Raw genomic sequence first — 27,308 nt, forward strand, 5'->3', positions numbered from 1 at the left:
ATACATAGCCATCCAAGCCTCCCTCAAAAACATTGAAAAATCCAGAATACACCAGCTGTCTCTACACCTTAAAGAACTGGAGAATCAACAACAAATCAAACCAACTCCACATGCAAGAAGGGAAATAATCAAGATTAGAGCAGAGATCAATGAGGTAGAAACGAGAGATACACTAGAACGTATCAATGAAACTAGAAGCTGGTTTTTTGAAAGAATCAATAAGATCGATAAACCATTGGCCACACTAATCCAAAAGAAAAGAGAGAAAGCCCAAATTAATAAAATTATGAATGAAAAGGGAGAGATCACAACTAACACCAAGGAAATAGAAACAATCATCAGAAATTATTACCAACAGTTATATGCCAATAAGCTAAGCAACCTAGATGAAATGGATGCATTCCTGGAAAGCTACAAACTCCCAAAATTGAACCAGGAAGAAATTGACAACCTGAATAGACCGATATCTAGTAATGAGATTGAAGCAGTGATCAAAAACCTCCCAAAAAACAAGAGCCCAGGACCTGACGGATTCCCTGGGGAATTCTACCAAACTTTCAAAGATGAAAATGACATTCTTATGTTAAATTAGCCGCAGTGGTAATGTATTCTCTATCTGAGATAAGAGCAACTCCCTCCATCAGATATTGTCCCACTAAGCCAGATACTCTCCACTGTAGGTTGAACACACTGTGCCTGGTTTCCTGTTGCAAATTTTATTGGTCATAAGCCATCATCAAGCTATAGTCAATCTGAGGTTGGCTATATTCTCCCCATAGGGTAGGGAACGATGAGAAAACATCCTTGTCAGTGAATCCTACAGAATAAAGGTTGGCAAGTCTTGAGAATCTGCCTGGTGAGGACAGACCAGATAATCACAGCTTCATAATTGAAAACTGTGAGATAAAACACATCATGTCATTCTAACAGCTGTACAAACTGAAAGGGTCCTGTAATATAAAATGCAACCAGCTGGTTGTCAATGGAGACTAGACCCCCATGTTTATAATCAAGGGTAGAACCTTTGAAGAGTATGAACAAGAGGCCCATTGCACCAAAACTTCCAGTAGCCTTATGATATAGGAAAAAGATTGAATATGGAAATACATAATTATGTTTTCTTATATAGTAAGAGGCTGGGTCCTAGAATGGTAATATGACCTAATTCCCATTCATTTATAAGAAACTCCATAAGACATTAGTTTTTTGTTTTTTTTTAATTAACATATAATGTAATATTAGCCCCAGTGGTACAGGTCTGTGAATTGCCAGGTTTATACACTTCACAGAACTCACCATAGCACATACCTTCCCCAATGTCCATAACCCCGCCACCCTCTCCCTACCCCGCTCCCCCTGGCAACCCTCAGTTTGTTTTGTGAGATTAAGAAAGACATTAGTTCTTAACTGGTGCATTCGTCACTCCATGCAAGCTAAGACTGAAGAATTTCAAAAGTACCTCCTTGAGGAAGTGGGAAGGACCCATCTGTCTTTGATTAGATCCCCCAGACACAGAGCCTGAGGTGGGGATTCTTATTTAAGTGATTTTCCTGGAAGAGTGTTCTCAGTAGAAGAGAGGTGGGAAAGGAGAAAAAAATGTTAAGTAGAGGATGTGAAACTAGCTTTATCCTAATTTTAAAGGGGACTTTGAAACTAAATTATACCACAGAGTTGATCCGTCTTTGAGGTTGATGAGGTGAGTGGTTGAGGGTAAAGGGCAGCCTCTATTTCATATCAATTGAATTTCTGGGAAGAGGAGATGGGGGAATTCACATTCCAAGAGACCTCCCTTTGGCCCAAGTCAGTTCTCTAGAGAAAGGGGCAGCATGAACAGTATCCACAGCTAGTTAGGATAGTAATCATAATCCTGGTGAAGAAGATTTACATGGGTCTTACCAGCATTTATATACCATCTAATTAGTCTCCTTGATTTTGTGTATGTTTTCTCCTGTAGGTTTGCTAATTCTGTTTTAAACCAATGTTCATTACCGCCAATACTGGTCCCAATTTAGCCTTGTTTTCCGGTCCAGCTCTACCCTAATTCACCCAAATATCTTAATTTACCTGCCAATAACATAAGGAGATTTTTTTTTTAAATTTTATTTATTAATTTTGACAGAGAGAGATCACAAGTAGGCAGAGAGGCAGGCAGAGAGAGTGAGAGGGAAGCAGGCTCCCTTCAGTGCAGAGAGCCCGACGTGGGACTCGATCCCAGGACCCTGAGATCATGACCTGAGCCGAAGGCAGCGGCTTAAACCACTGAGCCACCCAGGCGCCCACATAAGGAGATTTTATTCATAGGTTGGATTCATATGCCCTTGAGTAAATGGAAAATTCTATCTACCAGTTTCATTAGGGACCGTATGTAGAAATCTAAGTACTTTTCATAACTCAAATTTCTTTATTCTCTGATGTTTTTGTCCTTCTTACTATAGTTAAGATCTATTTTTACCTGTGTCTTTACTCATTCTTGTACTTCTTTTCCATACAAGAAGAGAATCTTGCTTATTACTAGCTCTACTCAAAAATCACAATGTGGATATGCTTGCTAATAGACTAAGATGAACTTTTCACCATAAGACTCATAATAATTGATAGTGTTTCCTTCCTTACTAAGATATTTAAGACATGAAGATAAAATAAGTCATAGGGCATAGTGGGAGAAAAATCCTCAAAGAGAATGGTAAACAGAAATATCTGAACTAGGTTTAAGCATTTATGTAAGTAATTAGTCTTGAAAAAGTATCCATTTCTGAAAACCCCAAAGTAATAAAATGTGTAGAACTTTGTTTATCTGTACTAAAAGCTATCAATCAACCTTTCTGAAAGTGCTATTAAATAAGAAAATGAATGTCTCAAAGAAAATAATAGCCAACTTCTTAAAATTTAAGAAATGTGTCCATATTTAAATATTGCAGTCTAGTACTGCATGTGTCTACAGTTGGTGACTACAGACTTTTAATATTGTATGATCCAAATAAGAACTTACCTTCTAATAATCCTACCAAACAGTCAGGAAAATAGAATGTGATACTAACATACTCTTCTTTTATTTTTAAATAGTTTATGTGGGGGCGCCTGGGTGGCTCAGTGGGTTAAAGCCTCTGCCTTCAGCTCAGGTCATGATCTTCGGGTTCTGGGATTGAGCCCCGCATGGGGCTGTCTGCTTAGCGGGGAGCCTGCTTCCTCCTCCCTCTCTCTCTCTCTGCCTGACTCTGCCTACTTGTGATCTCTGTCTGCCAAATAAATAAATAAAATCTTCAAAAATAAGTAAATAAATAAATAGTTTATGTGGACTTTTTCATATACAAAATGGAATAAGCCCACAACACATTTTCTGCCTATTTGGCACACTTCTCATGGAGATTGAATGGATAATGCTTCTCAAATATCACTGTGAATTATAAGTAGATTTCTAACTTTATGATTTTCAGATCTCTGTGGGTAAGTGAGGGTAATGCACCCTGATATAATACTCTTTGACGAATATACCTTCCTCAGTAGTGTGACTCTTCACAGGATTTTAACCTGAGGTGAAACCACAGGTTCCACAGTGGTTTGCTCATATTTTCATCTTCCCATACATAAAACAAATGCTTTACCTTAAGCTATCCACAAGAAAACCTTTAGAGCTTGAGACCATCAATCGTAGGCAGGTCAGTTTATCCAGTGTCAAGTAAAATTAAATCCACATGGGGCACTGGGCTTTTCAGGGTAGAGTGATTATGAGTTGTTCTAACATAGCAATTCACAACCTTGGCTGCATTTTGGAAACTTCTGCCAAGATTTTAAAATGAGCTGCTTCTTGGGTCCCATCCCCACAGATCCTGATTTAATTGGCTTGGGTGTGGCCAGCATTTTAGAATTCTAAAAATAACCCTGCAGGCATTTCTAATCTGTGGCTAAGGATGCTACCTCTGGGGAAGTTGCATCTGCCTGAGATCATGTTAAGGACTCTGCTTTCTAGCAGGTAATGTGCTTGAGTTAATGCACCAAACAGAAGGGCAAACCTCATTAAGTCCTCCTATGAGGACTGTCCTTTTAAGGTCTTAAGAGTTGAGAGATCGTTTTTAGGGTGGTGAACATGTAGCATTTATTCGGTAATTATTTATTTATTATCTTTATACAGAATAAATTTATTCTGTAAATGATTGTAGTCCTCTCAATTCTAAGAAACTGCTTGTATGGCTTTAAATACACTTTTCTAACTCTTAAATTTATTTTTTTATGTCAGATTATTTTATTTGCCACAGTATTTTTAAAAAACTATTATTAATTACCTTTTAAGAGGTTATACTTAATAAATATTTTTCTCAAAACTAATAACAGTATCCTTTGACTAATATTGTTTTAAAATGGTTTTTATTATCCCTGCAAACCTAGCTAACATTTATTGAATGTTTACTATATGCCAGTGCTCTAAGTTTATATTTTACAAATGAAGAAACAGGCAGAGTGAGGTTGTAGATATTGACAATAGCTTCATTAAATATTGAGTGCATATGAAATTATATTTACAACCTCTGGACAGTTATGGAGTAATGAACACAAACCTGTGTACCTATCAACCACGCAACATAAGACAGGAGCATGCCCATGTTTCTATACTATATATATATATATATATATATATATATATAGATATATGTATATATATATATATATATAGATATATGTATATATATATATATACGCACACATATCCTTCTATATTGTGTTTTACTTTACATATATTTCTGTAATTCTATTTCTTTATATTTTGAGTTTCTTTGAAATTCCTTGTTTTCCAATCCTATTAACTTTCTCTTACCTTCCATAAATAAACTATGTCCTAAATATTGTTTATTTTCTTGCTTTTCTTTAGTTAAACACATACGTTATTTATCTCAAAACAATACATTACTTGTATATTTTTAAAATTTGTATAAGTTAAAGCATTACATAGGTACTATTGTAGAATTTGATTTATCTAACAGTTTCTAAATTTTATTTTCTTTTTTTCTCTTAAGATTTTATTTATTTATTTATTTATTTATCAAGGGGAGAGAGAGAGAGCACAAGCAGGCAGAGTGGCAGGCAGAAGCAGAGAGAGAAGCAGGCTCTCTGCTGAGCAAGGGGCCTGATTCAGGACTTGATCCCAGGACCCTGGGATTTTGACCTGAGCTGAAGGTAGCAGCTTAACTGACTGAGCCACTTAGGTGTACCTCTAAATTTCATTTTCATATTACTATCTGTAGCTGTATTTAATTTCATTTTATAGTAATGTAGCACAATTTATCTTACTGCTTTTCATATATATTTAGTGGTTTTTAGTTTGTTGTTTATTTGCTATTACAAATATTGTTACATACCATATGTGTCCTTGTTCTAGGGTGTATATCTAAAAGTGACATTCCTGGGTTGTAAGGTATGTGCATCTTCACCTTTAACAGATAAGTGCCAAATTGATTTCTAAGTAGTTGCATCAATTTACCTTTTACTAACATTATTTAACAGTTCCAGCTGCTTTCCTTCTTTGTCATTATTTCTTCTTGTGAAATTTTGAAATCCTGCTTAGCTGGTGAGTGTAAAACCTAATCTCGTTAGGGTTTTAATCTTCTTTAAAAGCTCATAATGTAATGCATCTCTCATGTATTTAATGGCCATTTGTCTTATGTTCTTATATAAGAAGTATCATCTTTTCCTATTTTTCTATAGGATTTTGTCTGTCTCATTCATTTGTAGGTTTTTAAGAAGTACATTATCTGCATAAAAATTCTTTTTTTTTTAAAGACTTTATTTATTTATTTGACAGAGAGAGAGATCATAAGTAGGCAGAGAGGCAGGCAGAGAGAGAGGGGGAAGCAGGCTCCCTGCTGAACAGAGAGCTCGATGTGGGGCTTAGTCCCAGGATCCTGACATCATGACCTGAGCCGAAGTAAGAGACTTAACCTACTGAGCCACCCAGGCACCCCCAAATTCTTTTGTTTTATGTTATACAAATGTTTTCATGAAGTTTGGCTAATCTTTAATGAATATAGGCTCTAATTTTTAATGTAACGACACTTAAAAATTATTTATGATTTGTACGTTTTTATATTTATTTACAATTTTCTCCATCAATATCAGATACAGTAAAACAATTTAGTTTATTTTTTCTCAATATATTTCATAAGTTGAATCTTATAAGGATTTCTTTATGACTCACATCTAAAATTTATTATTTCTTAGTATAACTTATCTTTGATCTAGGATTGATTTAGATTTGTACTCTTAAATTTCTAGCTGAATGGGAAGTTCTAGTTATCTTTAAAAATTTTTAAATTAATTTAGAGCATGCTGTTTTATGGTAATCATTTTGAATTCATAGAAATTTATATAATTTTTTACTAACATTTGATGCATGCTTAAAAATAATTCTTGAAAAATATGTTCTTTATGCCTGTTGTACTAACTTATTAATTTGCTCTTTAATTTTTTTTTTTCATTTTATTTATTTTTTCAGTGTAACAGTATTCATTCTTTTTGCACAACACCCAGTGCTCCATGCAAAACGTGCCCTCCCCATTACCCACCACCTGTTCCCCCAACCTCCCACCCCTGACCCTTCAAAACCCTCAGGTTGCCCCAACCTCCCACCCCTGACCCTTCAAAACCCTCAGGTTGTTTTTCAGAGTACATAGTCTCTTATGGTTCGCCTCCCCTCCCCAATGTCCATAGCCCGCTCCCCCTCTCCCAATCCCACCTCTTTAATTTTTCTAATACATTTTGGTTTGAGCTGATGGATCTATCCAAAATAGCTCTGTTAAAGTCATACTGCTGTGGCGAATCTGTGTATTTCTCTTTATAATTCTATCAGTTGGTTTTCACTTTACAAAACCATTATTTTATTTATAGAAGTTTAGAATTGGTTTTCCTTATTGGAAAAAATCAAATGATTTATCAATATAGGACTCCATTTATTTTTAATACTGGTCTTTTTTTTGTTTACTCAAAGTCTAGTTTTCTGTTTACGGAGCAGTACTAACTTTCTTTTGGATAAGATTTTCCTGCTATATTCTTGTTTGATTTTTAAAAAATTGCAACCTGATAACTTATTTTTCACTGTGGGCTTACTGTTTTGTTTTTGTTTTTGTTTTTTTTTTCATATTCCTATTTTTCATTATAACTATACATTTGGATTTATTCCATCATCTTCCTTTGGACTTTTTGCAAGGTCTCCTTCTAAGTGCCCTAGTAGATGAGCCTAGGTTTTGTCTTTTGTTCCCCTGTCCTTAATAGGCATATAAATGCAAGGTTCAGAACTTACTTAGCCAGGCTAACTGAAATTGCTGAGAAATACAAAGAATTAAGCGAACATGTTGGTGAATAAAGTATTTCATCTTACCCTAGATTTACTTAGCAAACTCTAAGTACTCAGTAAACTGAAAGATGTTAGTTTGGAGGGAAAAAAACAAACAAACAAACAAAAAAAAGTGGGTGGGGCACCTGAGAGGCTCAGTGGGTTGGTTAGGCATCTGCCTTCAGCTCAGGTCCTAAGAGATTGAGCCCCATCAGGATCCCTACTCAGTGGGGAGTCTGCTTCTCCCTCCCCCTCTGCCCCTCCCTCTGCTTGTGCTCTGTCTGTCTCTCTATCTCTCAAATAAATAAATATCTTTTAAAAAATCTGGGTTAGAATGTGTAGTTGGTTTGGGATACTGAGAAATTGCATGTTTTTATGAAAAAAAATCTTTTGAATTATTGGTTATATTGGTTATATTCATGATTTGCCTAAAAACTATTTTGTACTAAAGTTTTCTTACTAGTTTTGTAAAGTAGAAATGCTGCTGGCCACCCTTCCTTGTATTCAGTTCTCTGCCATCCTTGGGCATGCTGTTGCTGCTGCTGGCCCAGTTTTACGGCTGTTTTGCTACATGCTGCCATCTCTGTGCTTTTCTCCTTTGTTCTGTGCCAATAATAACAGCTGCTGTTGTTTGTTGCCTGCTTTCCCAGATGTTTTTTATATTTAGGATGGCAACAGTAGTAAGAATAAGCTGTGGTATTTTAGAGGAGTGATAAATGAACAACAGAAAGCTCGATCTGGAGTATTTCACTAATGCTCTCACCACTTTCCAGTGGCCCCTATGGGTGATTTCTAGTTTCCCACCCTCTGTGAAATCTTACTTCATGACTTGGCCTCTTTTCATTCCCTTACTACACAACTGTTTCAAATTTTATTGATGAGCTACAGTTCAATAACTCTACTATAGGAGAAAAATAGTATTACCCTTTTCTGCTTTCTCTTTTTAAACATTGTGGTGCACTTTATTAAAATGCACAACAACTAAATATAAGGCTCACACTTTTATACATGTGTACCCATATAACTAACAGCAAGATAAAGATTTAAAAAATTTCATTTCTGCAGAAGGTTCTCTTCTGTTTTTTCCCAGGCAATGTCTGTACTCAGTCACCACCAGAGGTATTCAGTGTTCTTTCATTACTACCAATAGTTTGTTCTTGAATGTGATATAAATGAACCATATGATATTATCTGTGTGTCTGCATGTGTGTGTTTGTGTGTATGTGTGTGTGTGTGTGAGAGAGAGAGAGAGAGATTTTTTACCTATTTAAAACAATAGCCCTTCTACTTTGATGTGTGATGATGGGAAAATGGAGAGATAAAAACAAACAAAACTAAAACCCGTTTTTTTTAAATGTGCTTGTCAGGATATATAGGTATATATTTCTTAGTAAAAGTCCCTCTACACATGAGAGGACTATGGGCTTATCAAAAGTTATCATTACAGCAGCACAACAAATGCATCTAGCTTAAGAAATGGATTAGAAATTGGATTTATGACTGTCAAATCAAACCTTACTTCAGATCACTTACAAAGTTGCAACTGAAAAAGAAAATGCCCTGAATATTATCACATAACTAGACAGCAGTTTTAAAAGCAGAAGTAAAAATGAAATATAAATATGAATATCTGAAAATGGGGAAATTTGTACCAAATCAAATTCTTATTAACCCTAAAATTTCCTAGGAGGGGTAGAAGTTTATGCTCTTTGAATCTCTCTTTATGAAAAATCTAAACTGTTAATTTGCCAGCAGAAATCTTATACAGACTTAAAGAACAAAAAAAGAAAGACTTTATGTGCTTTTCTGGGAGAGGTTTAACTACATGCATTGGTAAATTATTGTTTTTAGCTCATTAAATATAGTGAAGGAATTTTTTTATTATTAAAACATTGAATTCTTAAAATACAGAGGAAAAGTGGAAAATGCATTATCTTTTAGCATGGGGACTGTATTTTTGGTAAGTGAATTTTAAGGGTTAAATCAAATGGGTTAAGTAATACAGAATATGGACTTGTATTTTTTTGTACAAACAATCCTTCCACTACATTAGAAAGATATTCTTTTCCATTACTTCCCCATTATTTTTAATCTTTCACCTACCACACAAAATGTTTTTTCTCATCCTTTTCTATGCTTTAAGTAATATTCTCAGGATTAAGAATAGCTCTGCTATCCCCCTATAATGCTTCATTAGGATTTAATATAAATAAATGTATGAATTAATTTATATTACTCAATTGTTATTACACAACGTCTCTGAATTTTGAATGTTGTTTTTCTGAAGATAAATGAAAACAAAATTTATGTTTAATACTTAAATTTATAAAGGAAGTTAAAGGCAAAATTGTGAAAAAAAGGCAAAATTGTGAATTTTATTCCTCAATGTTGGGCTGTATTTTAAAGGTTTTCTGTATAATAACTCATAGAATTCTCAAAACAACACTCTCCGTTGTATGCTATTATGATTAAAAATCAAATATTGAAGTACAGAGATAATATGTTACTTCCCATGGTCACAGAGTTGGCAAATGGAGGAGCCAGGATTCAACTTCAGAGTCTTTGTTCCTAGCAACTCTCTCAACTTTAAGTAATAAAAGCACAGTTTAGGAAACCTTTCCTATTGCAGGCTACTAAGATGTGGTAAGTCCCACATTAATAAATAATCTGTCATAAGGAAAGCCAAGGGGTGCATTTGTTAAGTTTGCCAAACTATTTATAATTAATAAACCCTAAAATCTCAGTAGCTTACAGAAACTGATGTGAATATGGGAGGATGGGTGAAGGGAAAGACTGATAAATGGATTTCTTTCTTCCTTCCTTCCTTTCTTTCTCTCTCCTTTTTTCCTTTTCTCTTTTCTTTCTTTTCTTTTCTTTTCTTTTTTCTCCTTTCCTTTCCTTTCTTTTTTCTTTTCTTTTGCTTTCTTTCTTCTTTCTTTTGGAACAATGGTCAATGCAGTTCTAACTGCATTGCAGTTCTATGTCAATTAGATGCAGTTCTAACTGTAGTTCTAACTAATATTCTATAAATAAGGACATATTCCCACAAAATAACAATGTGATGTAAAAAAATCAGAAGATTAATTCATACACATTACTATCATTGAATCCTCAACACCTTTTCAAGTTCTGCTCATTGCCTCAATAAAGTCCAGGATCACAGGTTAGTTTAGTTGTCATGTCTCTTTAGTCCTCTTTAATCTGGAACATTTCCTCAGCTCTCCTTGACTTTCATGACCGAGGTACTTTTGAAGATTGCATGACTATGATTTTGTAGAATGTCCCCCCATTTGGGATTTGTCTGTTTCTTCATGATCAGTTTCAGGTGATGCATTTTTGTGAAGAATGCCATAGAAGTGATGTGGTCTTCTTATATTCTGTTAGATGGCACGTGATTAGAGTTTTCCTTATGTACAGTTGCCATTAGCTTTTTGTTTCACTTTTTCCTAGTTTTATTAAGATATCATTGACATACAGCACTGTATAATTATAAGGTATATAGCATGATGATTTGATTCACATATATTGTGAAATGATTACCACAATAAATTTAGTAGTCATCGTCATCTCATATAGATTAAAAAGTGTATTTTCCCTTTGTGATGAGAACTCTTATAATATACTCTTATAACAACATTCAAATATACCATGCAGTGGTGTTAACTATAGTCATCATGCTGTATATTAAATCCCCAGTGCTTATCTAATAACAGGGATTGTGTACTTTTGACCACCTTCTTCCCATTCCTCCATCTTCCCCTCTGCATCTTATCACTTTTTCTAGGAGTTTGTTTGCTTAATTACACATATAAGCAACATCATGCACTATTTGTCTTACTCTGACATACCACACTTAGCATAATGTCCTCAAGATCCATTCAAGTTACTGAAAATAGTAAGATTTTACTCTGTTCATGGCTCAATAACATTCCATTCTATTTTTTGAGGAATCTTCAGTCTGTTTTCTGTAGTGACTATATGAATTTATAAATCACTACAAATGCACTAGAGTTCCCTTTACTTCACATCTTCCCCAGCATTTATCTCTAGTCTTTTTGATATAGTCATTGTAATAGCAGTGAGGTGATATCTCACTGTGGTTTTGATTTGCATTTCCCAAATGATTAGTGCTGTTGAGCACCTTTTCATGTACTTATTGCCCATTTATATATCTTCTTTGTAAAAATGTCTATTTTGGTCCTTTGCCTGTTTTTAAAATCAGATTACTTGGTTTTCTTTATTTATTTTGCTATTGAATTGTGTAAGTTTTTATTTGTTTATTTGTTTACATTTGGAATATTGAGCCCTTATCAGACAGAGGGTTTGCAAATATTCTTTGTCTTTTTTAAGATTTTATTGACAGAGAGCAAGAGCGCACAAGCAGGGATTGCTGCTGAGGGAGAAGGAGAAGCAGGCTTCCCTGTTGAGCAGGGACCCCTGACATTGGGCTCAATCCCAGGACCCTGGAATCATGACCTGAGCTGAACAGGCAGATGCTTAACCAACTGAGCCACCCAGGTGCCCTGCAAATATTCTTTTTCAATTCTGTAGGTTATCTTTTCCCTTTGTTGGTAGTTTCTTGTTTTGTTTTGTTTTGTCATGCAAGCTTTTTAGTTAAAGTAGTCTCATTGGTTTGATTTTGATTTTATTGCTTGTGCTTAGTGCAACATGTGAACATATTTATAAACCCATGTCAAGAAGATTACTGCTTATATTTTCTCCTAGGAGTTCTATGATTTTTTATCTTACAATTAAGTATTTAAAGTACTTAGACTTAATTTTTGTGAGTGGTGTAAGATAGTGACTTAGTTTCATCCTTTTACATTTGATTATCCAACTTTCTCAGGACCATGCATTGAAAAGATTGCTGAATATCCTTGGCTCCCTTGTCAAATATTATTTGATTATATATGTATGGGTTAATTTTTGGGCTCTTGATTCTGTTCTGTTGGTCAATGTATCCATTTTGTGCTGTTACCATATTGTTTTGATTATCAGAACTTTATATGTAGCTAGAAATAAGTAAGTGTGATGCCTCCCACTTTGTTTTTCCCCAGGATTATTTTAAATATTCAAGGTCTGTTGTCTTCTCATATATATTTTAGGATTATTTTTTCTACTTCCTTAAGTAAATAACATTGAATTATTTTTGTATTTGTATTTTATTTTATTGACATACAATATTGTATTAGTTTTAGGTATACAAGATAGGGATTCAATATTTATCTACATCCTGATGTGGCTACCACAACAAGTGTAGTTACTATCTGCCACAATATTGTATTGTGTAACAACCAAATTATTGCAATATTGTTAGTTATATTTCCTTTACTGTATATTATATCCCATGTCTTATTTATTTTTTTAACTCTAAGATTGTACCTCTTGGTCCCGTTCACTTATTTCATCCATCCTCCTACCCTTCTCCTTTCTGACAACCATCAGTTTGTTCTCTGTATTTATAAATCTGTCCCTGTTTTGTGTATTCATTTGTTTTTTTATTCTCCGTATAAGTGAAATCATATTGTATTCCTCTTCCTCTGATGATTTCACTTGGTATAATGTCCTAGTTCCATTCATGTTGTTGCAAATGATGAGATTTTATTCTTATTTTTGTGACTAATATTCTAGTATGCGTGTGTGCATGTATATATATCACATTTTCTTTATTCATTCATCTATCAATGAACCTTTAGGTTTTAGGTTGCTTCCATATCTTGGCTATTGTAAATGCTACAATGAACGTAGTGATGTATAGGTCTTTTCAAATTAGTATTTTCATTTCCTTTAGATATGTACTTACATGTAGAATTGCTATATAATTTGGTAGTTTTATTTTTAATTTTTAATTTTGTTTTTAATTTTTTGAGGAACCTCCATATTGCTTTCCAAAGTGACTATACCAATATTCCCACCAGCAGCACATAGGATTTCCTTTTCTCCACACCCTCACCATCCTGTCTTTTCTTGTCTTTTTTTGATACTAGCTATTCTGACAGGGTGAGATTCTAATTGTGGTTTTGATTTGCATTTCCGTGATGGTAGTGTTGTTGAATATCTTTTCATGTATTCATATTTATATTGGAATCTTGATAGGGATTGCTTTGAATTTACAGATGGCTTTGGTTAGTATGGACATTTTAAGAATACTAATTCTCATCCATGAATAGGGCATACCTTTCCATCTATTTGTATCTTTGATTTCCTTCATCGGTATTTTGTATTTTTCAATGTGGACATTTTTCACCTCAATTAAATTTATTTTTAAGTATTGTACTATTTTTGATGTTATTGTAAATGGGGGTTGACTTCTTCATTTCTTTTTTATATAATTCATTGTTAGTTTACAGAAATGCTACTAATTATTATATATTAATTTTGTATCCTGGAACTTTCCTGAATTGGTTGATTAGCTGTAATAATTTTTTGGTGAATTCCATGATTTTCATTTTTTTTTTGAAGATTTATTTATTTATTTATTTATTTGACAGACAGAGATCACAAGCAGGCAGAGAGAGAGGAGGAAGCAGGCTCCCTGCTGAGCAGAGAGCCAGATGCGGGGCTCGATCCCAGGACCCTGGGATCATGACCTGAGCCGAAGTCAGAGGCTTTAACACACTGAGCCACCCAGGCGCCCCAAAGATTTTATTTTTTTTTATTTGACAGAGAGAGAGATCACAAGTAGGCAGAGAGGCAGGTAGAGAGAGGGGGAAGCAGGCTCCCCGCTGAGCAGAGAGCCGGATGTGGGGCTCAATCCCAGGACCCTGAGATCATGACCTGAGCTGAAGGCAGAGGCTTAACCCACTGAGCCACCCAGGAGCCCCTGATTTTTCATATATTAGAGCCAGTTTTACTTCCCTTCCAATTCTGATTTATTTATTTTTACCTGATTGTTCTAGATAGGACTTCAAATACTATATTGAATAAGAATTGTGAAAGTGAGCACATTGTGTTGTTTCGCTTGGAGGAAGAGTTTCAAACTTTCACCACTTTCATCATCTTTGTTAAATTGTTGAAGTACATTCCTTCTACACCTAATTTGTTGAGTTTTTGTCATGAGTGGATGTTATTTTCTTTTCTTTTCTTTTCTTTATTTTATTAATTGATTTGCATATGTTGAACCGTTTTTACAGCACACCATTTGATCATGATGAACAATCCTTTTAATACAGTGGATTCTGTTTGCTAGTATTTTATTAATAATTTTTGCTTCTATATTCATCAGGGACATTAATCTGTAGTCTTCTCTAATAATGTTGTTTTCTGTCTTTGTTATCAGGGTGATGCTGCCCTGGTAAAATGAATTTGGGAGTGTTCCCTCTATGTTGATTTTTTGGAAGAATCTGAGAAGGATTGATATTAGTTCTTTAAATGTTTGGTAAAATATACCAGTGTAGCTTTTTCTTTGTTGAGAGATTTAAGATTACTGATTTGATCTCTTCATTAGCAAATTGATCTGTATAGATTTTCTATTTCTTTTTTTAAAGGATTTATTCATTTATTCGAGAGAGAGAGAGAAAGTACAAATGGGGGGATGGGCAGAGGAATAGAGAATCCTCATGCATGCTCTCTGTTGAGTGCAGACTCTGACATGGGGCTTGATGTCATAACCCTGAGATCATGACCTGAGCCACAAATCAGGAGTCAGCCCCTTAACTGACTGAGCCACCCAGGTGTCTCTAGATTTTCTTTTTCTTTTATCTTTTTTTTTTTTTTTAAGATTTTACTTATTTATTTGACAGACAGAGACCACAAGCAGGCATAGAGACAGGCAGAGAGAGAGAGGGAGCAGGGTAGAAGCAGGCTCCCTGCTGAGCAGAGAGCCCGATGCGGGGCTCCATCCCAGGACCCTGGGATCATGACCTGAGCCAAAGGCAGCTGCTTAACCACTCAGCCACCCAGGTGCCCCTAGATTTTCTATTTCTTATTCAGTTTTGATAGATTATTTGTTTTTTTCTGATTCAGTTTTGATACAATGTATTTTTTAAAATATTTTATTTATTTATTTGACAGACACACAGGGAAAGAGGGAGCACAAGCAGAGGGAGTGGGAGAGGGAGAAGCAGGTTTTCCGCAGAACAGGGAGCCTGATGCCAGGCTTGATCCCAGGACCCTGGGATCATGACCTGAGCCAAAGGCAGACACTTAATGACTGAGCCACCCAGGCACCCCAATACAATGTATGTTTCTCAGAGTTTTTCTATATCTTCTCGGTTTTCCAGTCATTGATTTATTGTTGTTCATAGTAGCCTCTTATGATCTTTTGTATTTCTGTGGTATCAGTTGTAATATCTCCTTTTTTACTTATAATTTTGTTGATTTGGATCTTCTCTTTTTTCCTTGGTTAGTCTAGCTAGAGGTTTCTCAATTTTTTTGATCCTTTATATACTTTTCCATTTCATTCATTTCTTCTTTACTCTGTATTGTTTCTTTCTACCATTGGGTTCTGTTTTATTTTTTTCCCCCAGGTTTTTGAGGTATATAGTTAGGTTCTTTGAATTTTGTCTTTGTTTTTAATGTAGGCATTTCTTGATATGAACTTCCCTCTTCAAACTACTCTTGTTTCATCCTATGAGTGTTGATATGTTGTAGTTACATTTTTCTTTGTGTCTAGATCCTTCTTTTTTCCCCCCTTTAATTTCCATGCTTTCATGAGTTTTTCTCCATTACTGATTTCTAGTATTCTACTGTGGTGGACAGAAAAGATACTGGTATGATTTCAGTCTTCTTGAATTTGTTCAGACTTATAGCCTAACACATGGTCTATCCTGGAAAATGTTCTTTAGGCACTTGCAGAAAATGTGTATGCTGTCAGAATATTATGTATATGTCTCATAGGTCCATTTGGTCTGTAGTTTTGTTCAATTCTGCTGTTTCTTTGATTCTTTGGATGATCTATCCACTTTCATAAGTAAAGTATTAAGTCCCCAACTCTAATTATATTGCTATTTATTTCTACTTTTAATTTTGGTAGTTGTGCTTTATGTATTTAGGTGCTCTGATATTGGGTACAGAAATATTTATAATTATTAATCTTTCTTGATAGATTGACCCCTTTATCATTATATAATTACCTTCTTATTTTCTTTTTACTATTTTTAAAGTCCATTTTGTCTGGTGTAAGTATAGCTGCCCCTGCTTTTTACTCACCATCTGCTTGAAATAACTTTTCCACTCCTTTAGCTTAAAAACAGACCATGTAGGCCACATACTATTGGATCTTGTTTTTTAGTCTACTGAGCCATTCTGTGTCTTGACTGGCTAGTATCATTTGTTTACATTTAAAGTAATTTTTTATTGGTAGGAACTTATTATTCCCATTTTCTTCATTGTATTCTGGCTGTTTTTTAGATCCATTATTTCTTATTTCTTACTGTCTTTTTTTATCTTTTGGTATCAGTAAGTTTTGTCTTCTTTATATGTTCTTTTGTATAATTGCTGCATATTTTTCTTTTGATTATCATGAAACTTATTATTATATATGGCATCTTAAAATTATAACATCCTATTTTAAAGCAACAACAATTTAACTTTGATAGGGTTTTTAAATTTTCAGTTTTATGCCTCTTTCTTCTCATCTTACATTTTTTGTAATTGTTACAGTTAACATATTTTTTATATCATGTATCCAATAACATTATTGTAGTTATGGTTATTATTACTCTTTTTGTTTTTAACTTTCAAACTAATTATAAATAAATTATGCACCAACATTATCTTATCACAGAATCTAAATTTGACTACATATTTCTCATTAGTGGTGAGTTTTATATTACCTTTTAGTGTCTTTATGATGTTAATTAGTGTGCTTTTACTTTCAAATAACTCTCTCTGGCATTTTTTATGTAATGCAGATTTAGCGGTGATTAACTCCCTCAGCTTTTGTTTACCTGAGAAAATATTTCTCCTTCCATAGCAATGCTGTCCTTCAGCATTGAATTGAATTCAGTACTTAAGAAATTGAATTCTTGGTTCACTTTTTCTTTTATATCAACATTTTGAACATATTATTCTTTTTTCTTTTAGCCTGAAAAATTTGTTGAGAAATCTGCCAATTGTTTTATGGAGGTTTGTTTTATGCAAACTCTCTTTTCTCTTGCTGCTTTCAAATTTTTTTCTTTGTCTTTGAGTTTTGGCAATTTAGTTATAATGTGTCTTGGTACAGCCCTATTTAGGTTCAAACTTTTTTGGATCTTTTGGGCCTCATGAATCTGGATGTCAATTTTTCTCCCCAGATTTCAGAAGTTGTCATCCATTATTGTATTAAATATACTTTCTCTTCCTCTCTTTTTCTCCTGCTGGAATTCCCATAATGAGGATATTGTTTCTTTTAATTGAGTCCCATGGGCTTCTTTTACTTTTTTTCTCCTCTGGATGGCTAATTTCAAGTGTTCTGTCTTCTGGGTTACTGATATTTTCTTCTACATTATTGATTCCACTTTTGTAGTTCTCTGTTGGGTTCTTCAGTCATGGTATTTTTCAGTTCTGGGAATTTTTTTTTTTTCCTAATTTTATTTAGTGGTGTTTCAGTGTGTTCTTGTACATTACTTCTTTAAAAGGATTATTTTGAACTCTTTATCTAAAGTTCATAGATTCCCATTTCTTTAGCATCAGTTATTGGAGTTTTGTTTGCTTTCTTTTGTTGTATCATGTTTGCTTGCTTTTTCATGGTCTTTGATTCTTTATGTTGGCCCCTGAAGATTTGAGAAAATGCCCTCCTTGTCCAGAACTTATAGTCTTCCTTTAGCAGAGACAGTTCTTTACCATTCAGCTCACTCTGGGTTCCTGGACATGTTTGCTCATAACATCATTGGGGAAGTGGGGCTATATATCAATGTCTGTTTTGGGGTGAGGACACTGATTGTGTTCTGAGGTTGAGGGAGAATGATACCACTGGCTGAAAACAGTTGGGTAAGATGGCTGGTTTGGTTTCCTGCCTAAGCAAGGCTGTGGGATAGGCTTGGTGGTTGCCTGAGTTCTTTGGTCAGCCTAGTGGTCAGAACTTGTCATTCTATTCATTATTAGGTGGGGTTATAAGTTAGCTTCCTTGCCCTAGAAAGACAAAACAGGCTCTAGGGAATCTCTGTGGTTTGGGGATCTAAATAAGATAAGCATGTAATGAATTCCCTGGGCAGACAGGCTATCAGTTTTCCTTTGCTGGAGGGAAAAGCCACAGAATGTATTCTCTATTCAAGTTATCCTATGAGCAGATTTGCTGGATGGGCTATGCAATTTCCCGTGTGTCCTGAAGACTGTATTCAGCAATGGGCAGGGCTATGAACTAGTTTCTCTGCAAGAGCAGAGTAGGAGAACTGACTCTAAGCTAGCAAAGCTCTTTATGATCTTAAGTCAAACTAACCCATGCCCCAAGTTTCCTGGCTGAACAGGACCCCTGGCTTAGCTCTGCAGCTGATTGGTTCTGTCCACCAGACTCTCCAGTCAAGTGTACTGGGCTACAAAATGTTTTATGTGTTCTGGCCATGTTTTCTGGTTGGGCAGGGCTCAGGGACTGCACTCAGCAATAAACAGGCTATGAATGAGCTCCTTACTGGGCTAGAATAGTAAGGCCAACTCCAGGAACACTCCCTGCCCTGGTATTTCTAGTCAGAAATTCTGGTCAGCAGTGCCAAGAGCTATACTCAGCAGTAGAATGGATTATGTTTCAGCTCTTCCTGTCTGTGTGGCAGCAGACCAGGCCCTAGAGGCAAAGAGAAGCTTGAGTTTAATACCTGAATCAGGAAGACTTACACCTCAGCAAGTTTGCTGATTAGAATTCATGACCGTCTTGGCTGTATATATGAGTAAACTATTGATTGGGGTTACTATTTGAGCACTGAAAGCAGAACTTGGTCTTCTAAGATTTGAGTGCTGGTAATCAGAAGCCTCTTCTCTATCACAGTCAGATTCCCAGTGGTCAATACCTTCATATTCTCCAACATCCCCATGTGGCAAGATCACAGTAGAAGCTCCCAAGAAGGGACTCATAATGCTAAGGGAGATGGATGTCTCCCCTGGGCTCTTTTTTTCCCACTAGGAAAAGGGTTATGTGGTCAGTCCTCTTATCCTTCTAATGCAGTCTCTACTACAGTAGTATGCTTCAGCGTCATTCCCATGTTCTCATATTTCCTCAGTCATGTCTGGTCTATGAATGGTCATAAGTTGTTCTTGTGAAAGGAAGCAAAGTTAGGAACCTATGTCACCATCTTGGTGATGTCCCTTCCTAGATGGCTTCTTTATATATTTATTTAGGAACCCAGCCTAATGAAGGCTCTACCATCTCCAACAGAGGCTGCATACATCACTTTGAAATTCAACATTCAGAACTGATTTTGAGGAAAGATGAAGACTAGAGGATATTATAAGGGGTTTTTATGGGACAGGCTTAGAGTTTGCTTAAGAACTTGAGCCCTCATTCCATAGGTCACATCCCAATCATGGGGACGTAAATGCTTAAAGATGAGTGACTGAGAAATATATTTTTTTATCTGCCTGAGCAATTGTTACTAGCATAAATTGAATACAATGAATACAGAGCAAGTTGTGGATAAACAACAAGCCATCTTTGCTATGGGAGAGTTAGAAATATATCTTCTGTAACTGTAGACTAGACAATTTGGATAAGGGTTTATAAAACTATATTAGAGTATCTACTTATTTAGCATGTTAAAGTATATTATGCTCTATTCGAAGACAGTTTCTTGTACCTGAAGAAACCTATGTATTTACCTAAATGTATTTAGCTAGGAAAAGGGTGCCCAAGGAAAATTTCAGTATCTCCAGCAATTTCTAATAACTGACACAGACCAGTTGAGTTTAGCACGTAGTCTTCATAATAGGTGTATCTTTATGGGAAAATAAGATTATAAGGTGAGTCTCAACCAGATTGTATAATTGCATACTTAACACACAGTCATCTATATAATAATGACACATGATTTCCCACATAATTTTTCTTAGAGGGAAATGAGATACTGCTGGCTAACAGGTATTTCTCTATTTTGTCTGGCTGTTTTATTTTTCTGTGAAAAATAATTAATTAACATATTTGTTAACCCATAAAACTCTTATGAAGTAAATTAACATAGGTTTTAAGATTCTATAACACTAATTTCCCCATCTGATTTCTAAATCAATTGGGAAATAAGACCAACAGAGTAAGATAGATAAGAGAACAAGTATGACTATTTCTCTAAGTGATGTAGTTAATACTAGTATATATCTGCAACCAAGTAACATGCTTTATTTTGAAGAATTAAACAGTCTTACCTACCCAATCAAAACAATGCTGGAAGTATAAAGACCACCCTCTATAAAGTCTTCCCTGTATGGTTATAGTACAAAGAACCAAAACATAACATAACATTGAGCACATGCTGGCATCTCATTCTTGGAGAAAAAAAACTGACAAGTCAGAGAAGTTATCCATTTGCCATAAGGCAGAGTGAGAGAGAGACGGACAGAGAAACTCTAGGAGAATTAAGTTCAAACAGCTCTCTCCCTGTGAAAGGTAACTCATTTGCAGCAGACAACAGCAGTGTTTCTATACTCTAAATATGAACCAGTCTCCTAGAGATAAATGATAACTTGTGAATATACATTAAATTTTTTATTGTATTCTTAAAAATACAAATAGATGCTTTTTTACGTTGATGTCTTTATTTCCATAAGTTTAAATTGTACATCTGAATGAAAATAGGAATCAACTTAAGACATATAAGAGACTGTTATATTAAGGGCAATTTCAAAGTTTAGTAAGTCCAACAAGGAATTTATGATACATTTAATGAGAACACATTCAGATTTTAAGGATTTATTACTGGGAGTTTATAATTGAAAGGCAGATGTGCTCATGTAAAAACCAAATGCTCTGATATGCCAAGGAAATAAAACACAAAGCAAAACTGAACAATTGAAAGTTGGTTAATTGATACTGAGAGAACATTTTTATACATTTGCCTCTTTCAAAAGATTCAAGAAAATCTATCATGAGGAAATAAAATGGAAACTATTTGTGAAAGTGATATTTAGAATTTGTATATTTTCATTTTAACATGTCCTTTTCTTATAAAAATAATGAAAAAGCAAATGGTTGCTAGTTCATTTAATTATGTAGTAATTCAGTAAAATGGTGTGAATATATCTCATATAAGAAATGAATTTCTTTCTTGCTTTAAAGACTTTGGAATTCTATTCTGAAGATGTTATAATTTTATAATATGTCATGTGAATCGCCACTGTGTTTAGAACTTCTGTCATGTACAATCTATTGCAGTGAATGTGACTTACACCATTCTTCAATGGCCAAATAATTGATGCTTCACGTAAAAGTATAAATGCAGATCAAGAAATTCACTGTGGATTTCATGGGAATATTAATAAAGCTGTGACTTATATACACAAAAATGAGCTAGATTTAATTCATAAAGTGAAATTCAGAAGATATATATTCAATGATCAAAATGAGAATAAAAATAAAAAGACAATAAAGTAGTAGCCTGATTATGCTCCATTACATTCTGAAACTTAATAAAAAAGTATGGATGAAGGAAGGATATTGTTTATGGATCATCTCTAGGTCCTCTAATTTCTCTTTTTATGCAAGAAAAGCATCATGGTGGGTCAATCATAATGAAAGCAGAGAATGTGAATGGCATCCAATTTTATAGTAGAAGACTGAATTGACTAAGCAGAGATCAACAATAAACATCAAACAAAATACCTAAGGGCTAAAAGCTTCACTGAGAATGAGCATCTTCTATCTGGGTGACCACTTGCTTTGAGGAGGGAATGCCAAAATCTGATTTATCATTGTGGGTTTTGTTTTCCCCTTAAAGTTGTGATCTCAGATCAATATCCATCTGCTTGCCTTAACTATTGCTGAGAAAACAGCCGAACTAGATAAAATTTTTCTGTTCAAAAATGAATTGAAAAGAAAGAAGTTTCAACACTAAGCATATGCACAGAAAAGAAAGAAAAGAATAAAACAAATAGAGGAATGAAAATTACATTTGAACCAGAAAGCAATAGAATAAATTCTACTGGAAACAGACAGGAATAATGACCAACACCAGAAGACTATGCAAAAGAAAATTGTTAAAATCAAATAAAAAATATGATTAATAAGATGATACACATGGCAAAACAAAGGAAACCAAAGGAAAGTGTGATTAGATTTTTATAAGAATTGGTAAATATAAGAGAAAAAATATATTACTGAAATAAGAGAAGAATTTCTATATCAAAAATACAAAATATGTTCGAGGAAAAGTTGGTATAAAATGGTGAATACTGATGTATATATTAATAATAATAACAATAAACTTGAAGGATCAAGAATGAATCCTATGATTTCAGATGGAAAAATCAAGTTACATGGATGGATGAAGCATGAAAAACTGGCTACAGTATTCTCTTCAGCAAATTCAATGTCAGCCAACAGCTCACATGAAGAAAATATAACCTAAGCATTTTTTAAAAGATTTTTATTTATTTGAGAGAGTGGGGGAAAGCACAGAGGGAGAACAAAAGGGAGCAGCAGACTCCCTGCTGAGCCGAGAGCCTGATGTGGGGCTCTATCCCAGGACCCTGAGATCATGACCTGAGCAGAAGGCAGATGCTTAACACACTGAGCCACACACATGCCCCTATAATCTAAAATTTTTTATCATTTTTATTTAAAATATGAGCAGAAAGTCTTCCTGAGCATGTATACATTCAACATATGGGGCCATCTATAAACCTTCCTGACAAAGAAAAATTACTTGATAGAAATATATTATAAATATGGAACTTTGGGGATTATAGACATAACAATAATTTAAAATTAGATAATGGGAGAAAAAAAAAACCTTGAGAAATAAAAGACAAAAATTTGGAGAAGCTATAATGTTCCTCATTTTCTTAAGTGTCATTGGAGAGGATAGCACATTTTTCAAAATCAAGAAATTTGCTCATATATCTGTATCTATATGTATATAGTGTCTATATAAGTTTATACATATAAAGTTATGTAGTACATAGTAAAATAATTACTCAAAGAGTTCCATTTAAAGATAGTGGCATAGGAAAATCCTAACTTACCTCCTCCTATGAACCCAACATATCTACAGCTACAGATGTAACAAATTTCTCTGAAAAAGTAAATAGAAGAAAAAGAAACCTTTTGGAGAAACTCTTACACATCAGGCAAAAACAAAACAAAATACCACACTGAAGTGGATAGGAGAGCCTAAGACATAATCTTGCCTTAAATTCCTAGAGTTGTGACCCACGACCTGAAAACCCCGGTTGTCCCTGAGGAGTGAGGGTTTGAACCCCACATTGGTCCAGCTTTTAAGATCTGTACCAGAGAGGTAGGTCCCCCAAACATCTAGTACTGAAAACCAACTTGGCTCATGTCCATGAAACCACAGGGCCATCATGAACTGAGAAATGGCTCTTAAAGGCCTTGCACCCTTGGACTCATCCATACCAGGGACTAGGGCAGAGACAGCCAATTGAAAAGTACACAGACTTTTTGTAGAAGAGGTTTAGTTGCTTATCTTAAAGCATTGGCCTAAGGGGCAGACATCTAATTTAACACATGTCTAGGAGCTGCATAGGGTACTTTGCAGGGATGGAAGCTGGCAGATGCCATCTTTGTGCTCTCCTTTTGCTTGCCTCCAGCTCACTAACATCTCCCCAAAGTGAGCTTATACCTTGTTTGGTGCCTTAATTTTTACAGCTGCCATCCTTAATTTAGGATACCTCTAAATTGCCTGACTCATGCTCATGGGTCCCATAGAACTGTAACCAACAAGGAAAGAGTTTTCAACTAGCTACTACCCCAAAGGTGCAGCAAAAGACAAAAGAGCCTGAAGTCCAGTCTTTTTGTGAAAGAGGGCTATTAACTTTTCACAGAGGGCCAGAGGGGCAAGCTTCTAATTAAATATACATGTTAGGGCCAACTGTAATACTCTCTACAGATCTTGGAGGAGGCCCACCATATTTTCACTCTCCCTCTACTATGCTCTAAAGAGCAAGTATGCCCCAGAAAGGAGCTTGTATGTATGTCCAATGACCTGGTTTTTGTGACTGCCACCCAGGGGACACCTCTCAGTTGTCTACCTCTGGTAGTCAGCAGGGCTTACATTCCTGGGTCCCATGGGACTGTAACAAATTAAGATATAGTTCTTGGCCAGCTACCACTAGGGCAGTGTGCAGCTAGCAGACTGAAACATCCTGTCTTTCTGTTCAAAGGGCCTATCTGCTTGTCCTAGAGCTTCATTCTGAGGGTCAGACTTCCAGTTTGACACACATCTAGAGAGCTGTTAAGGTGGTAGACACCATCTTCATCATTTCCTTCTGCCTCACTCTAGGTTGGCATTCCACCAAGGAACTTGTACTTTTATCTGACATCCCAATTTCTGTAACTGCCCCTCAGAGGACATCTTTAGATCACCTAATTCTGATGGTCTGTGGGACTTACCCTTGTGGTCCCACAGGACTATGCATATTTGTACACTGTAAAAACTGAGTTTCTGGCTTCCAGTCGACCTGAATTGAAGTTCTCAGATCCTCTGGTTTGTGACAATGGCATGTTTTGGCACACACTCATCTACTGGGAGCCACACAAAAAATTGACTGTATGGTCAATCACAAAGTATTGAGAGACAACCAAGAGCTATAACATAGTTGAATAACAAGTCCCATCTCTTACAGAAGGCTATGCCTTTGAGATGCAGAGAGGTAGCAGTATATAGGAACAAACACAGAGGTGAGAAATATGAAAAAACAAAAGCATGCATTCTGAATAAAATGAAACAGAGTCAAGTAATTCACCCTATAAAAGTTCAAAGTAATTATCATAAAGATGCTCTATGAAATTAGAATGAATGAATGAACACAAAGAGAACTTCAACAAAAAGAAAATATACGAAAGTACTATATAGATATTGCAGAGTGGAAGAATACAATAACTGAACTGAAAAATGCAATAGAGGGGTTCAAATCAGACTAGATGATGCAGAAGAATGGATCAGTGATCTAAAAGACAGGGCAAGGGAGTTCATTTAAATAGGCAAAAAGAAAAGAAGTTTAAAAAATGAAGATAGTTTAAGAAAATTATGGGACAGCATCAACTGGACTAACGTTTGCATTGTAGTGGTCCCAGAAGGAGGATAGAGAAAAGAAGAGGTAGAAAACTTCCTTAACCTCTGGAAGGAAATAGACATCTAGACTGGGAAGCCTAGACAGGTCCAAATGAGATAAACCTAAAGGGACCCAAATCCAGATGCATAATAATTAAAATGTCAAAAGTTAAAGAAAAGGAAAAATCTTAAAAGCATCAAAAGAAAAAAAGAAAACAAACAAACAAGCATGTTATATACAAGGGAATCCCCACAAGATTTTAAGTAGATGTGCTTTTGTGTGGTTTTGTGTTTGTATGTATTTAATGTAGGATTTTTTCAGGCTAGAAGGGAATGGTAGGATATAATCAAAGTGCTGAAAGAACACTTAATACTAAGAATACTTTATATGGCATGATTTCTATTCACAGTTGAAGGAGAGATGGAGTTTTCCAGACAAACAAAAGCTAAAGGAGTTCATCACCATTAAGCCAGTCTTATAAAATAATGTTAAAGGGATAAGAGCTGAAGAGAAAAGGTACTAATTAGTAATAGGAAAATATAATGAAGTGTAAATATCAGTAGGAAATATAAGTATACAGTAAAATTTAGAATAGTCTAATATAAAGGTAGTGGATTAATCACTCACAAAGAAAGAAAGCTAAAATACAAAAGTGAAAATATGTAGCTACATTAGGTAAGGAATATACAAGATAAAAAGATGTAAAATGTAACATCAAAAACATGAAACATAGAAGAATAAAGATGTAGAACTTAAATCTAAATTCATTCTAAAGTTGTTACTAACATAAACTATTAAAAATATGTTATCTGGGGCGCCTGGGTGGCTCAGTGGGTTAAAGCCTCTGCCTTCGGCTCAGGTCATGATCCCAGGTTCCTGGGATAGAGCCCCACATTGGGCTCTCTGCTCAGCAGGGAGCCTGCTTCCGCCTCTCTCTCTCTGCCTGCCTCCTGCCTTCTTGTGATCTCTGTCAAATGGATAAATAAAATCTTAAATAAATATATGATATCTGTAAGCCACACAGTAATTAGAAAGCCAAAACCTGCAGTAGATTCGCAAAGAATAAATTAAACATGTTACTGAAGGAAATCATCAAATTATCAGGACAGAGACCAAGAAAAGAAATGAAGAGAAGAACCACACAATGTATAGAAATAAATTAACAAAAGGGCAATATGCACATACTTATTATTGATCACTGCAAGTGTAAATGAGTTAAACTCACCAATCAAAAGAAAGAGTGGGGAAATAGATTTAAAAAGTAGGAACCATCTGTATGTTCCGTACCAGAGATGCACTTCAGATTTAAGGACACACAAGATGAAAGACGAGGAATGGAAAAAGATATTCCATGTAAGTGGAAATGAAAAGGAAGCTGGGGTAGCTAGGCTTATATCAGACAAAGTAGGCTTTAAGACAAACACTGTAAGAAGAGACAAAGAAAGGCATTATGTAACAAAGAAGGGGTCAGTCCAACAAATGGATGTATCATTTGTAAATATTTATGCACCCAACATAGGAGCACCTAAATATATGCCTAAAAAATTAACGTACCTAAAGGGAGAACTAACAATACTAATAGGGACATTTTTTTTTCATCTTGAACTACTCCCAAATTTTATTTAATTTTTTGCTTATGTAAAATATAACATAAAACAATATTGAAAACCATTTTGAAATAAAAGTCAATTGTAACAAATTATAGCACATTTGTTTTACATATCACCATCTGGTCCTTTACCATGGATATACATATTTCACAGTTTCAAACATAAACAGTGTGTCTGTCATTTGGCATGTTGATTTTGATTTTTATTCCATGGTTTTTTTTTAGTATTTTCCTTTTCTTTTTTTTTTT

This window comes from Meles meles, chromosome 2 (assembly GCF_922984935.1).
Source record: "Meles meles chromosome 2, mMelMel3.1 paternal haplotype, whole genome shotgun sequence".
NCBI lineage: Eukaryota > Metazoa > Chordata > Mammalia > Carnivora > Mustelidae > Meles > Meles meles.